Source organism: Camelina sativa, chromosome 5 (assembly GCF_030686135.1).
Source record: "Camelina sativa cultivar CO46 ecotype springtype chromosome 5, ASM3068613v1".
NCBI classification, from domain to species: Eukaryota; Viridiplantae; Streptophyta; class Magnoliopsida; order Brassicales; family Brassicaceae; genus Camelina; species Camelina sativa.
The window spans coordinates 27,062,837-27,078,917 of NC_141884.1; the positions used below are offsets into that span (position 1 = coordinate 27,062,837).

A 16,081-nucleotide genomic window follows, 5' to 3' on the forward strand; every position below is an offset into this window, starting at 1 on the left:
TTTGCATTTAAAGAGTGTTTCGGGTCGGGCCAGGAAGTCAACCGTTGACCAGCTCCGAATATCAAGTTTGGGTATTACATGGAAAGTACACAAACTATTTTCTCTTGAAAAATATCATAGAACCCAAACTTTAATCTCTAATTAGATGTTTCTGATACCATTGTTCCCCATCACATCAAAAGAGAGAAAGCCGACCGAAAAAGAGAACCGTAGTGCTTCCTTTTTAAAAAATTTAATTAATTTGATTCGGTTTTAGATTAGGTTTACTTTAGTTTAGTACTTTGTTAGTTAGTTACAAGTATTTTTTGTAGGTAATTAGATGAAAATTCTTATTCTATGGAGAAATATATTTTGAACTATTGGATTAAAAGAGATATACATGTTAAAAACTACATTTTCGGAAACATCTAACTCGAGTCAAAGTTTGAGCTCTATATGACTTGATAACGTATAGTGTTCTGAGAGAAAGAGGTCGTCAACCCCAATTTTGACTTACTATTGTTGGACGAAAATGTACACTGTTTTAAAACTTTCAAAATTAAAAATTAAAAAAAAGACATAAAGACAGGAAATGACCTTAGTGCAGTGGCAGGAGGTAAGTTCATTTGTAGAAAGTACCATCACACCAGGGATCGAGTCCTGCTTTCTACAAATGTAGGAATTTGGCTAATGGGTCGGCCAGTTGTGGCCCAATGGTTGACAAAAAAAAAAAACATAAAGTCATGTTAGAATTAAACCAACACCCTTTATCTTCTACTAGATTTATAATTCTTTTTGTTATTAGTGTGAACTGTTAAATATAAATATAGTTATTCAATATTAAAAATATAAATCTATATAGATGCCAAATTTATTTTATTAAGCGATATCTAACTTATCTATTTTTAAATATTTTTTCACAATTAATTTTTATTTTATTTTATTTTACAGTATATACTCATTATCTCTTGCATCTACTCTCTTTTTGCATTCTATTATCTCGCTTATAATATATTCATTGTGAAGACACATCATAACTATTTTTCATCTTTTTTCACTTTCCAATACTCATTTATTTTATTGGTTGAGTGATCATTACTTACTAACGTAGACGTAAATTCTTTTTCAAGAATATACCCACCCTTTATCGTAAAGTTCCTTTGACAGTGTTGTACTAAATGTAAATTTTGCTTCCTAGTAATGAATCTCACAATTGGACTCGTTTTTATCCATAAACATCAAATATTACATTTTATCTTAACTGTTTTGACAAAGAAAAATTATGTTCACATGTATAATTTTTGTCTACTTTAAAATATGTATAGTCTACTATGTTTCTATATAGTGATATTTTATTTTGATTCTCCTAAATCTACAAACTCATAAGATTACTCTAATTTTAAAATTTATGTATTTATCCATAAATAGAATTCTTTTAAAATTTTAATAAAAATTCTACAATTTACCAGTACTATTATAATTGTTTTTATTAGAAATAGCTTTCCCAAATTTTTTTCTTAGTATTTTTCACTATTTTTTTGGTGTGTGTGATGTTCAGAAAAAATTATCTTTAATATGTTTTATTTCAAGTAAACTTATACATTTCTCATAAATATATACATTTTTTAATTTTTGAGCACTGTAAAGATGGGAATAGAACGGCTAGCCCTTTATTAGATGTATCATACAGTATATATACAAGCGTGAGAGACCTAGGTATTAGACAAATAAGAAAAACCTAAGACAATACAATATTTACAAATCCATCCCTTAATACTCCCCCTCAAGTTGGCGCATGTAAATCACAGATGCCCAACTTGCGAGACAGGTACTCGAACGCTGGAGAGCCAAGAGCCTTAGTGAAAATATCTGCAAGCTGTTGAGTAGTTTGAACGTAGACTGTTTTGATCAAGCCATTCTGGATCTCATCGCGGATGTAATGACAATCACGTTCAATGTGTTTGGTACGCTCGTGAAAGACGGGATTCGCAGCAATGTGGAGAGCCGCCTGGTTGTCACAATGTAAACGAATGGAGTCGGTCAACAAGACACCAAATGGCCATTTGAGCTCCGAGGTGGTGAAAGACATTGCTCGGTATTCCGCCTCCGCTGAAGATTGAGATACAACTCCTTGCTTTTTAGTCTTCCAAGCGATGGGGGAACCACCCAACAAAACAACATATCCTGAGAGAGACCGACGAGATATTGGACAAGTCGAAAAATCAGAGTCACAATATGCAGAGATATGCAAGTCACCATTAGCAGTAAACAAGATCCCTTGTCCAGGACTGTTCTTGAGATAACGAACAACACGCAATGCAGCCCACCAATGTTTCAGCCTAGGCTGATGTAAAAACTGAGCAAGAACGTGTACAACGTACATAAGCTCTGGCCTTGTAATTGTTAAATATACCAATCTCCCAACCAAACGCCGATACCATTCCGGCGTGTCAAAATACCTCCTGTATCTTCTTCAAGTTTGTGATTTTGAAGCATAGGTGTACAAACCGGCCTCCCTCCTAATAAACCGCATTCGTTAATAATATCTAAGGCATATTTACGCTGAGATAAGTAAATGCCTCGAGAAGACCTTGCTACCTCAATGCCCAAAAAATATTTAAGTGGACCCAAATCTTTCATGTGAAAGCAGTGGCTCAAATACTGCTTAAAACGAACAACTTCGTCTTCATCATTACCCCCGATGAGCAAATCATCCACATAAACAATCACATAAAGACACATTTTCCCCGATTCAAAGCAAAGAGAGAGTAGTCCGAATAAGATTGGACGAAGCCATACCCGAGCAGTGTTTGGGTGAGCTTAGAGAACCAACAGCGCGGAGCCTGTTTCAAACCATACAAAGACTTCTTCAACTTACACACTTTGTTCGGCCCCAATGCTTTGAAACCTGGTTAATTTAACAACCGGCGCAAAAGTCTCCTGATAATCCTTCCCCTCTTTTTGACAATTACCCATCACTACCAAACGTGCTTTATGTCGTTCAATCGTACCATCCGAATTATATTTGATCTTAAACACAAACCTACAGCCAATAGCGACTTTCCCGTCGAGTAGATCAACAATGTCCCATGTGTGAAGTTTCTCCAAAGCATCGACTTCAAACTTTACTGCATCACGCCATACTTGAAGTTTAATAGCCTCATTGTAAGACTCAGGCTCATATCCAGCTGTAATCGCTGCAAGAAAAGCAGCATGGTGTGTAGAAAAACGTTCACAAGTAACGTAGTGAGCAATAGGGTAGGTGACCGTACCTTTGTTCGAAGATGTGTGTGGGGCGGTCGAGTGTGAGGGGTCTTGTTCATGTGTCATAGAGTGACCAGATGTCACCACAAAATCTTTCAATCTCGTCGAGGGCTGTTTTTGCCTATGTCCACGACCCAAGTGTTCGTGTGCAACAGGATGGTCTTGTGCAACAAATGGTAAAGCGGGCTGAACAGGCGGTTCTGGTTTGGGAGTCCTACCACACTCAACGATACTCCCCCTGTCTTCTATTGTCGCTGGTATCTCTGTGTCGTTAGAGGTGAGATTCATGAAACCATCATCATGGTACACCGTAGGATCATGTTGCAACACCACGTGGTCACTATCATCGGACTTGAACTGTGCAAATGGAAAAACCGTCTCGTGAAAATGCACATCCCGAGATACAAAGAACTCGTGCGTGTCCAAGTCGTACATCGTCCATCCTTTTTTCCATAGGGGTAGCCCATAAACACACATTTTCGACTTCGCTCCCCAAATTTATCATTGTCACGGGAGATCTTATGAGCATAACCCAAACAGCCAAAAACTTTCAAACTATCAAACGAGGGAGCCTTGCGATACAAGATTTCATAAGGAGTTTTACCTTCCAGCAATGGTGTAGGTGTCCGATTGATCAAATGACACGCTGCAAGAACGCATTCTCCCCAAAATTTCACCGGTAAATCAGCTTGAAAGATTAACGAACGAGCGACATTAAGGATGTGTCTATGCTTGCGTTCCACGCGAGAGTTGTGTTGCGGAGTATAGACACATGAGGTTTGATGCAAGATCCCTTCTTGCTCGAAATAACGTTTCATACAAGTGAATTCCGTTCCATTATCAGATCGTACAACATAGACCTTCTTGTCAAACTGCCGAGAAATCATGGTGCAAAATTTTTGTAAACATTCGGACACTTCCCTCTTTTCAAGCAACAAGTAAACCCAAACTGCTCGCGAATGATCATCTACGATAGTGAGAAAATATACTGCTCCTGAGGTAGACGGAGTACGATAAGCTCCCCAAACATCACAATGAATCAAATCAAAAATACTGGCTGCTTTATTATTACTTTCTGAAAAAGAATCCCGAGTTTGTTTTGCTCGATAACAAATATCATATCCTCCGTCTATCACATCGGATTTAGGTAAATCAAAAGCAATAGATAAAAAAGATAAAACACGTTCAGAAGGATGCCCCAAACGTCGATGCCACAAAGTACGTTGATCACTGCTCGTCACTTTGTTTGCTTGACCACCAACGATGCCTCTAAACTTGTAGACCCCATCACACTCTTCACCCGCACCAAACATCTTCGAAGTACGGTCCTGCAAAACACAAAGTTCTTCAGTAAAGGTGGCTGAACCCTTAGTTGTTTTAAGCAATTTTGCCACAGAAATTAGTGAACATGTCAAGTCTGGAGAAAACAAAACGCCATTCAGCCAAACATCTCCACCTAAACATATTCGTCCCTGTTTCTCAGCCAACGCACGATCTCCATCAGGAAGACGTATGGAGCAAGGTGGTATAGCTGTAACGTTACTCAATAAATCCAGATTGGAAGTCATATGGTGCGAGGCACCGGTATCAATGATCATATCTGTCTTACCAGAAAGTTTCGAAGATGAGTCCCCAGATTTTGGTTTGGTGAGCAAACCAACCAATGCAGTCCACTGGTCATCGCTTAGGTGAGGTAGAGAAGCCCTATCAAATCCTCCTTCACGCTGTGGTGCCGCAGCCGAGTGTGCAACAGGGTGAACTTGAGCCGAGTTCGCAGAGCCAACGGTGTCATGTGACGTCTGAGCCACGTTCGCTCTAGCAAAGCTCGATCCTCGTCCCCGACCAGTGCTGCCAGCAATTCCTCCACCGCGACCAAAACGACCACGGCCTCCTCCTCTACTCACACCGCCTCGACTATCTCCAAAATTTCTTCCACGTTCACCCCACCACTCTGGGTATCCTTTGATCTGAAAACAATCCCCAATATCATGTATGTATTTGCCACAATGAGTGCAAGTTGTGTCTTTTTCTCGATATTGAAACACCCCAGGCCTCCCTTGGTTCGCAGCTTGAACCGCAAAACCAACAGCTTCAGATCGTTCTTCCTTGTCACATGTAATACTTTGTTGTCGTTTGTCTCTCACCACCCGTTGATACACTTGGGACAATTTCAACATTGGCAACATATTGGTCAAAGTGGAACGAATTCCACCAAATCGCACATCATCTAAACCCATCAAAAACTGATGAGTACGTTCCTCATCTCTATCTTGTTCAAGCTGAGCTGCGAGTTCCCCGCATGAACATGATCTCAAAGGCTTATAAACAGCCAATTCATCCCACATCTTCTTAAGATTTCCAAAGAACATCATCACACTATCTTCTTTTTGCTTGCAGTTGGCCAAGTCTGACTTCAACTCATGCACCCTTGGTCCATTCCCAACCGAGAACTGCAGCTTCAAATCCTCCCACAATATGTGTGCATCATCAACCATCGATATTGTCGTTCTCAACGTTGGCTCTACGGTGTTCATGAGCCACGCCACAATCATTGAATTAACAACCTCCCACTGTTCGATCTCATCCGCCGTTGCTGGTTTCGCAAGGTTCCATCAATGAAACCCAACTTTTGCTTTGTCCGCAAGGCATTCCGCACATGCTTAGACCAATCTTCATAGTTATCTCCTTTCAATTGTACCATCGTAATCAAGCTTCCTGGTCCTTCCGATGGATGCAAGTACAGCGGCGAGGATGTCGGAGTCTCTTGCACCTTCACGATCTCTTTACCCTTTCCTTCATTCGTCGATGTCATGATTTCTCTTCTCTCTTTTTTTTTCTTTTTTTCTTTTGGATCTAGTCTCGCTCTGATATCATGTGAAGATGGGAATAGAACGGCTTGCCCTTTATTAGATGTATCATACAGTATATATACAAGCGTGAGAGACCTAGGTATTAGACAAATAAGGAAAACCTAAGACAATACAATATTTACAAATCCATCCCTTAATAAGCACTTGATTAATATTTTCTCCTTTTTTAGATATACCTTTGTTTAACAAGTTTCACCATTTTTCAATTTTGAAACTGATAAAGAACATATATCACTCAAAGTATTTTAATTATTTATATTATTTAGAATTCAAAATATAATAATATGCACCAAATCTTTCTGGTTTTAATTGGTAACATGAATTTATAATTTAACACTAACAAACATAGTCTCAAGTTTTAAATACATATAAATATGTTATTAATTATATTATACTATAATTAAAAATAATAATATACCTCAACCTTTTAAAGATGAATTTATAATGTAACACCAAGAATTGAATAATCTCTTGATTTAAAAACCTTTAAATTTTTGTGTTTGTTTTTAAAAAAAACTTTTATTTTCTTCATCCTAATAATTGAAACTTTTGAAAGTAATTGTTGTTCCATGGAATATACGATAGCTTTATTTTTCCCCTATTTTTATTCATTTACAAATATTTACACAATTACTATATGTTATGATAGAAAAATCTAATTTTATATTTATGTAATCTCCATTCATGTATTAATTTGATATTTTTTTTGGTTGTATTCTTTTTTTTTCATTTTGTTTTTAGTTTATATTTTAGTTTAAATTATTTTAATGAGGTGGAGGAAAGAGAAAGATAAAAATAAAATATATATATATATATATATATATATATATATATATGTTTTCTGTTACATTTCCTTGTAAATGTATCATTTAATTTATTTTGATTTTTCTTAGAAGAAACTCTCTCGGGAACCATTATGAAAGCACCAGTTGTGAACATTTTTTCGGACGCTGATAGCCAATAATTATCTAGTATCTCTTTCATTCTCTCATCTTTTTAGTTTCGTATCTTTAGTTAGCTCTAACAGTTTTACATGGCTTTTTATGTCATTTTTAATTTGTCCCGAATCTTTGTTTAATCTAATAGAGAGCATGGAGATGTTTTCCTTGAGCCACCTTCTTTGATATCCTTTGCTCACTATTCTGGCCTAGAAGACGATAAAATATCATGATATTATGAGCCTTATCCTTTGATACAGATCTAGTAATAGGACCGTCGTTAGTTAGCTAGAAAACAGAGGAACAACTAAAAAACAGAGGGACGTAAACTTATGGTTCCTTTAACCCAAGTCTCTTGCTTAGAGAACTAGGTTAATGTAGGAAGGTGCTTTCTTATTGATCATTGAGTCTCCTTATATAGGAAAACCCTTACAACTGACTTATGCTAAAATAAGTAAAAATACCAAAACCTTAGTTCAATAATAAAAGGTAATAGCAATCTAATCTAAACAACCGACTAAGAAGAGGCTTTGGGCTTCCTCTTATGATACGTAATGCTATATCTCGTATCATTACTCCCCTCTTCGACTAAGAGCTTGTCCTCAAGCTCCAACTCTGGATACGCTTCTAAGAGCTTGTCTGCATCTTCCCAAGTCGATTCATCCTCTGCATCTTTGGTCCATTTGACCAACACTTGTTTCTTGCCTCCTCGCATTCTTGCTTTCAACAGTGTTAGTGGTTTCTCTAGCACCAGTCGACCCTGTAGAACTGGCGGTAAAGTTGGCTCTTCTTGAGAGCGAGATCCCTTACGACCCTTAAGTAGGGAAACATGAAACACAAGATGTATCTTGCAGCCGTCTGAAGACGTAGACGATATGAAACTGCACAAACCCTATCCAATATCTCAAATGGTCCATAAAAGTTGTAAAGGTATAGAGGACAGCAAACCACTCAAACTGCTTGGAAACGCGCCAAGCAAACGCTTTTATTCAAACTTATAAAAAACTCACTTTTACAAGTTATGAATCTAAGCCTACTCTCTTGTCTATCTATCACAACACCCTGTGTAGATCTAAAAGAGTAAAATGAACACACTCACCTTCAAAGCCTTTTTTTCGATTGCTTGAAGGTTTACAAAACTCACAAACTTTTCCCCACGAGTGCTAACTCTTTTTGCGGCTAGCCCTCGTCCCTTTAAACCTTACACAAACGATCTCTAACCTAGATCTTTGTGAATCCCTAACTAAAAGAAAATATTCCTTATCCTAAGAAATATCCTCCTTTAATCTCTCGATCAAATATACTCTCAATATCCTCGTGTATATCTTGATCTTCTTCTTCCTTCCTTCTCACGTTCCCTGTCACGACATCCCATAAACTTCCTCCACGTCAGCTCATCTGCCACATCAGCATATCAGCACTCTGAGACACTTCGCAAGCTCCTGTCACCTTCAGAGCTCTGATGCACTTTCAAAACTTAGGCGACAGTTTTGTAAAAGCTTTCTTGGATACAGTCAACTGCCGGTAGGGCTGGAGCTTGAGCCACACCCAGTCGTCGATTTTAAATTCCACAAACCTATGATTTTTATCATATGCAAGCTTCATTCGTTGTTGAGCCTCTAGAAGCCGTTCTCGAGCTGTGATAAAAAACTCATCTCGCTCTTCCGACGCGACATCCAATGCTTCAACCTTAGTACTTCCTCCCACATAATCAAGCAGCCTAGGCGGCTCCCTCTCATACACCACTTGAAATGGTATTGCCTTAAGACCAGAATGAAAGGACGTGTTGTAACAATACTCCACCCACGGCAACCAGCCCAACCACTGTGTTGGGTTATCTACCGTTAACCACCATATATACATTTCCAGCGTTCAGTTAACGACTTCAGTTTGCCCATCTGTCTGAGGTTGGTAAGCTGTAGTGAAACATAAGTCTGTCCCCACCAATCGAAACAACTCCCGCCAAAACAAACTTCAAAATATATTGTCTCGATCCATAACTATGGTCTCAGGAATGCCATGTAAACAAAAAAATATCTCAGAAGAATGCTTGAGCTACTGAACCGGCTGTGTAAGGATGGCTTAAAGAAATGAAGTGAGCATACTTAGAAAAACGATCCATCACGACTATAATCACCATTTTCCCTGATACTTTCGGCAAAGCCTCAACAAAGTCCATTGATATGACGGACCAAATTTGAGTTGGGACCGGAAGTGGTTGGAGCAAACCACCAGGTTGTAGTGTTTCCCACTTGTTCTTCTGGCAGACCTGGCATTCCCTAACAAATTCTTGAACCGCCTTCTTCCAGCCCTTCCAATAGAAATCCTGACGTATCCACTCCATTGTTTTCTGTACTCCTTCATGGCCAAAGTTGTGAAATGCAGAAATGACCTCTCTCACCAGTGCAGATTCAGCGTCGAGATAGGCTCGACCTTTGAAAAATATTAGTCCATCACAAACCTCCCAATCGTGAGACATCTCTCCACGAATTATCTTATCTCGTACTTCCGCCATGTTGATTTTTTTTTCTACTTCAGCACGTAACCTTGCAAAAATTCATGTATTAGAGCCTCTTAACGCATACAATACACATTCTCCCTCCTCTTCTTCTTCATTACAACGTGACAAAGAGTCTGCCACCCCATTAGACTTGCCCGAACGAAATTCAACAGTAAAATTAAATCCTAAAAACTTGCTGATCCAATGTATTTGTGGAGACGTGGAAAGCCGTTGTTCCAATATAAATTTCAAACTATAATGATCAGTCCAAATTAAGAATTGACGACCCCATAAATACGGCCTTCAATGCAACACAACCTTTGCTAATCCAATGAGCTCGTTTTCATAAGCTGCAAGCTTGTGGTGTCGCTCTGCAAGTTTCCTACTAAAGAATGCTATTGGATGTTCCTTTTGGTGAAGAACTGCTCCAATCTCACTACCTGAAGCATCACACTCGACAGTAAACTCTTGAGAGAAAACTGGTAGTGCCAAAACCGGAGCCTCAAACAATGCTCACTTGAGAGTTGTAAATGCTGCTTCAGCCTTGTCATTCCACAAAAACCCTGTTTTCTTCAAAACACTCATTAATGGAGCTGCGAGAATGCCATAATCCCATATAAACTTGCGATAATAGCCAGATAACCCTAAAAATCCATGAACAGCACGTGAAGACATGGGTCTCGGCCAATCTCTTATCGCTGATACCTTCGACTCATCCACCTTAATTTACTCCAGCACGGGAAATAACATGTCCAAGATATCCCACTTCCTCCTTTCCAAAAAAACAGTTGGAATGTTTTAAAAAGAGCTTATGAGCGCGTAAAAGTTCAAAAACCATCCTCATGTGAAGCAGATGTTCTTCCCATGTCGAGCTGTAGACTAGAATATCATCAAAAAAAACGAGAACAAATTTCCAGAGTATGCCTTGGAACACCGAATTCATGAGACTTTGAAACGTTGATGGTACGTTTGCAAGGCCAAATGGCATAACTAGAAACTCATAATGACCATGGTGAGTTCGAAAAGCCGTTTTCTCAATGTCTTCATCAAACATTTCACTTGGTGATAACCCGAGGTTAGATCAAGCTTAGTAAAGTAATGCGCCGCGTGCAACTCATCTAAAAGCTCATCCACTACTGGAATTGGAAATTTGTCTTTAACTGTCACCTTATTAAGTTCTCTGAAATCAATGCAAAATCTCCATGTATTATCCGCTTTTTTTACCAACAAAATCAGAGAGGAGAATGGTGAAGAACTTGGGCGTATGACCCCATTTCGAAGCATTTCAGCACAGTGTCTCTCAATCTCATTTTTCAATAAATGTGGATAACGATAAGGTCTCACTGCCACCAGACCTACTCCGCCTATCAATCGAATCCTGTGATCAAAAGCTCTCTGCGTAGGTAGTCCTGTTGGCTTATCAAACAATTCTTCAAATTCAAACAGTAGTCCATCAAGCAATGTTGGGGTAGTTTGCGTTGTCTATGCGTGTACCACAGACTCTCTACACGGCCTTTGAGAAACAGATGCAGATTCACTCTCCCTCATTGTTGTAAAAATCTCTTCGTCCTCTCCCATCCATTTCTCCAAAGGACCATTGCTACTGATTGTATCTTCGCGGACAAACTTGATAGTCCTTGTCAGACCATCCCAAATAACTCGACCGAGAGCGTTTAACCAGCGTATTCCGAGGACTACGTCAACCCCGCTTAATGGAATTGCAAAGCAATCTGTGATAAACTGATGCCCTTGCACCATTATTGTAAGTCCTTTACATAATCCATCCACATGACACTTCCCACCATCGGCCAAGGCTACAACCCTTCCAGGCTTCCGTATCATTGGAATACCCAATTTTTCAGCCACACTACTTTTAATGAAGTTGTGAGTGCTGCCTGTGTCCAATAAAATACATCCTGTTGCACCTGCAATATCTGCGCTGACTTGAAACGTACTTTCAGTTGATTCCCCTTTCATGGCATTTATAGAAAGCTTCAAATCTTCTTCTTCTAAAAATTCATCTGCTTGGCCTTCCCCCATCCCTTACTAGCTCTATGTGGAATAAAACTGATTGAAATATGTGTCCTGGTGCATAAAGCTCGTCACAGTTGAAACAAAGAACTTTTGTCTTTCTCTCCGCCATTTCCGAAAGTGTAAGTTTCTTTCAAAACTGTTTTGGCGAACTGGTTTTGACCGAAGTGTGCTCTGTTCCTTTTTCAATCTGATGCACTTGACTGCCCATGGGACCTGGTTTAGAAAATGAAGTCGTATATCTTGTCGTGGGGGCTGAGTGTCCTCCAAACGTGTGCACCCGTCTATCCCCAACTATCTTGTATTTATTGTCTCTAGCATACTCCATAGCTTTAAAAATTGTTTCAGGTCGCAAATACTCCACTTCCTTGCATAAACTATCTGTCAAACCCGCACAGAACTACCATAATTGTTGGTCTCCTGATAACTTTCTTTGTCTTCCCAAACATTCTTCAAACTGATTGCAATATTCATCAACTGTACCAGTATGCCGTAGGTTACAAAGCTCACCTATCGGATTACCTGCATCCGCTTTCCCGAACCTGCTCTTACAAATCCTCTTGAACTCAATCCAACTTAGTTTGTGGGTAACCAGCCTTCTTAAGTTATTGTTCCAGTGATAAGCTTGACTGGTTAGCACAAATGTGGCTTGTCGAACTCTAGCATCATCATGGTAAATTCTTTGGTCTTCAAAGTAGTCTTCACACTTCTGTAGCCATTCCACCACATTAGTAGTACCATCATACGGTGGAAACTCTTATACTTGCAGGCGGTAGTGTGTAACCACAACTTTTTCCACTTCTAAAGTCAGCTTCTCGTCCTCCCATATCTCCTGCGAAGTAGTTGGAGTAGGCTTCATCACCAATTGGTCTCACAGGCCAATCTCCTCCGTCTGCTTGCCTATGCCCTCGGTCATTACCTTCAGAGCGCCCTGACAAAGGACCAGTACACCTGTTTTCCCTTCCCTGTCTATCCTCACCACCATGTCCCGAGTATGTTCCTCGGTTTGGAGTTGTTTTAACCATGGACGTGGATTCCTTTCCTCCTAACACTTGATTTGTGTGAGTCGTGAGAACTGTAAGCTCCAAATTCCTGGGCTTGCTTTTCTTCCCATCCTCTAAAAACTCTATATCCTCGATGGAGTCCCCTTGGTTGTCTTTGACCGCAGCCTTGGTCATGTTTCTTTCTTCTCCTGGACCAGCCATGGTTGCTTCTATCACCGTTAGAATTGAGTCTAAGATAGCTTGTTGCGACGTTGTGGTCTTGGAATCTTTTATATGCTCATCCAAGAGCTGAGTCATCGTTGCAATCATTGCCTTTGATACAGATATAGTAATAGGACCCGTTGTTAGTTAGCTAGAAAACAGAGGAACAACTAGAAAACAGAGGGACGTAAACTTATGCTTCCTTTAACCCAAGTCTCTTGCTTAGAGAATTAGGTTAACTAGATTTTAACCCGCGGTACACCGCGGATCTATAGTTTTTCTAATTTTTTATTTTATTTTAAATTTAAGTTTGATTTTTTTCTAATTTGTCTAACTTAAATCCTTCATGGGCAAATCTCAAATAGTCTAAATCGATCTGCTTTTTCCTTTGCTTTATTGTCCGACACAAATTGCGAATAGAATATAAGTAAGTTAAAAATAATATAGATTGTAACATGTTATATTTACGCGTAAACAACATTTAATAAATCACTGGTCATAAGTTAAAAACTATTGGTATGAAATCCAAATATCAGATTTCAGTTTGGTTTAAATTTGGATTATTAAGCGTATGTAACATAGACGTATCTACTTTGGGATGGGAAGGGATCATGTTTCATTCCATCCCCTCTCGTCCTATATCCATCAGAATTTTTATGTATTATTGTAAGGCTTCGAGCGTCACTATTCTTAGTGGGCTCATGTCCACTCCCGGCCCATGGGCCTATCCATATCCGATGACTGATTTGCTACGCCCGGAAAGCTTTAAAAATTGTTTACCGTCCCTAAAAATCACCACATGATATTTCCCTGTGTTTTGTCTCCATTCGCACAGTACTGACAATCAGTTATTGGAAGGTCACCCATATTGAAACTACTCCAGCTCAAGCATACTTAACTTTGAAGTTCTCTCAGGACCCTTGACCGAAAAAATAATTGTACTTTGATGACATGGATGGCGTAAACCTCTCCGCAAACCGGGATGTCACAATGATGAACGTTCTCTTTTAAATAATTACTGGTTAGGCAATATTATTAATAGAGATTGGGTAAACAATTTAGACGGGATACCCAAATTCTTTTTGAATATTTAATTTTTATTTAGTTATTTGGAATTATCAAAAAAGAATTACAATTTTAACAAACTATCTAACATTTTTTAAAATACTAAAATTCTGAAAGTACTCGTTCCAAAGTGGAGAATTACTTCACCAAATATATAAAGTCTCCATCTGAATATTTAGGACGAGAGGGGATGGAATGGGACATGATCCCTTTCCATCCCAAAGTAGATATGTCTATGTTACATATGCATAATAATCTAAATTTAAACCAAACTGAAATCCAATATTTGGATTTCATACCAATAGTATACATATACTTACATTATATATTTAAAATAATATAATTATATAAAAATATTTTGCCCGTGCTGTAGCACGTACGTGCGAGGAAGTTTTCATAAGTTATATTTTTGTGTATAATTCATATAGTTATATTGTTGTTAATAGGTTTGGTTTGTTTCTGTGTTCGTAGAAAGTGTTTTTGTAATAACATATTTTTAATTATCATTTTGGAGAGGTAATGTTTGTGGTTTGTATTGATAATGCATATTGTATATAACCATATCCAAAGAAAGAAATTTAAATAACAAATATGATAGAGAATTAAGTTTTCAACTTATGACCGGTGATTTATTAAATGCTATTTACACGTAAATATAACATGTTACAATCTATATTATTATTAACATAAGTTAAAAACTTAATTCTCTATCGTAAATATAACACGTAAATAAAATCCTATTTGACACCAAAATAACACTCTTATGACCGGTCGTTTATTAAATGCTGTTTAAATATAGAAAGAGTGATTCAAATTAATGATATAGCATTCAAATTAATAATACAACTAGGATTTAACCCGCAGTACACTGCGAGACAATATTTTTAATTTTAAAGTTTTAAAATTTATATTAGATTTGTTATTTTATTATTATTTTATTAATTTTAAAAATATAAAATTTTACAGGTATTTGATATATGTATTCAAAGTATAGGATTTTTGTAGTGTTTTCAAGGTTTTAACCCGTGTGATATATGTATAGTCTAGTAATACATTTATTTCCTTCTACACATCTAAAAGTATTTAAAATAAAAAACAATTCCAATTAACTCCCTATATGGGATTAATGACAACCCATCTCACCAAAATCAAAATAAACTTTTGCTTAAAAAAAATCAAAAGGTTTTTTTATCAAGTTTAATTATGTTAATTGTTTTACCAAATTCGCATATTTTTATAGTTTATAATTTTTCCATGTCAATATATATAGTTTATGATAATTAATAGAATTTTGATTTTTTTGGTAATTCCTCAAAAACTAAAAAATAAACCAAATTATATGGGAGGTTTTCAACATATTTAATGTGACATTTTATAATTGGATTTTTGGTTTAGGAAATTTATTAATGTTAATATAATTATGGATATTGTAAAATTTTGTTATGGAAAATTTGTTGTATATCATTTAAATTTGAGAGATTCTAGCATCCATAAAAATAGTTTTGGAGATTAAATGAGTTAAAACTTTAATGGGTAGAGTTATTTTTGGAAAAATCGGAATGTATAGATGTTGTTAAGATTTAATGGCAATAAATGTAACAAATGTTGGTTAATTTAAGAAAATTTAGTATTTGAGTTTCTCTGCAATGTTATTTATGGAATTGTTTTAAGGGTTAATGTTGTAAAAAAAAAAATTAAATAAGTAAAACTTAAAGGGCATAAACTAAAATGTATTTCAAAAATGTTAATATAGATTAATTACGTAAAATACTTAGGTTCACCCCTAGGTAGGGGTGTCAAACGGGCATGCCCGCGCCCGAACGGGCCGACTGTGACGGTCCCGTATTTTCAGTGATCCGCTGCGGGCATGTCCGCCACGGGCGGCGGGCGAAATATCAATGCCCATGCCCGCTCCGCATACCTTTGCGGACTAACGGGCATGCCCGCGGGCATCTCTTCTTCTCAAGAACATCACCGCTGGTGTCAAAACAATACGGAGCAGAGAGGTTTTGGTTGGTGAGTGGAGACTAGGGAGAGAGAATGGTGTATAGTGAGTGTACGTACGGAGGGAAAGGCAGAGTAAACTAAAAGTATTAAACCAAAGTAGAACCATAAACAACAAATGAAAATGTTTAAACTGAAATTTAAATCAAATAAATAGTAAACTGAAAGTATTAAACCAATAGAGAACAATAGCCAAAACGATAGCCACAAATCATAGAAATTTTG

The 16,081-nt window shown here is 37.6% G+C and overlaps 1 pseudogene across 1 annotated transcript; it reads right to left on the reverse strand.

The window, feature by feature from the left end:
* Window positions 1-4,282: 4,282 nt before the first annotated feature.
* Window positions 4,283-6,162, reverse strand: LOC104787325 (uncharacterized; annotated as a pseudogene). Its single transcript, XR_015557553.1, has 2 exons — window positions 4,853-6,162; window positions 4,283-4,571 (listed from the first exon to the last, which is right to left on the reverse strand). The product of XR_015557553.1 is annotated as an uncharacterized LOC104787325 (transcript).
* Window positions 6,163-16,081: the final 9,919 nt, after the last annotated feature.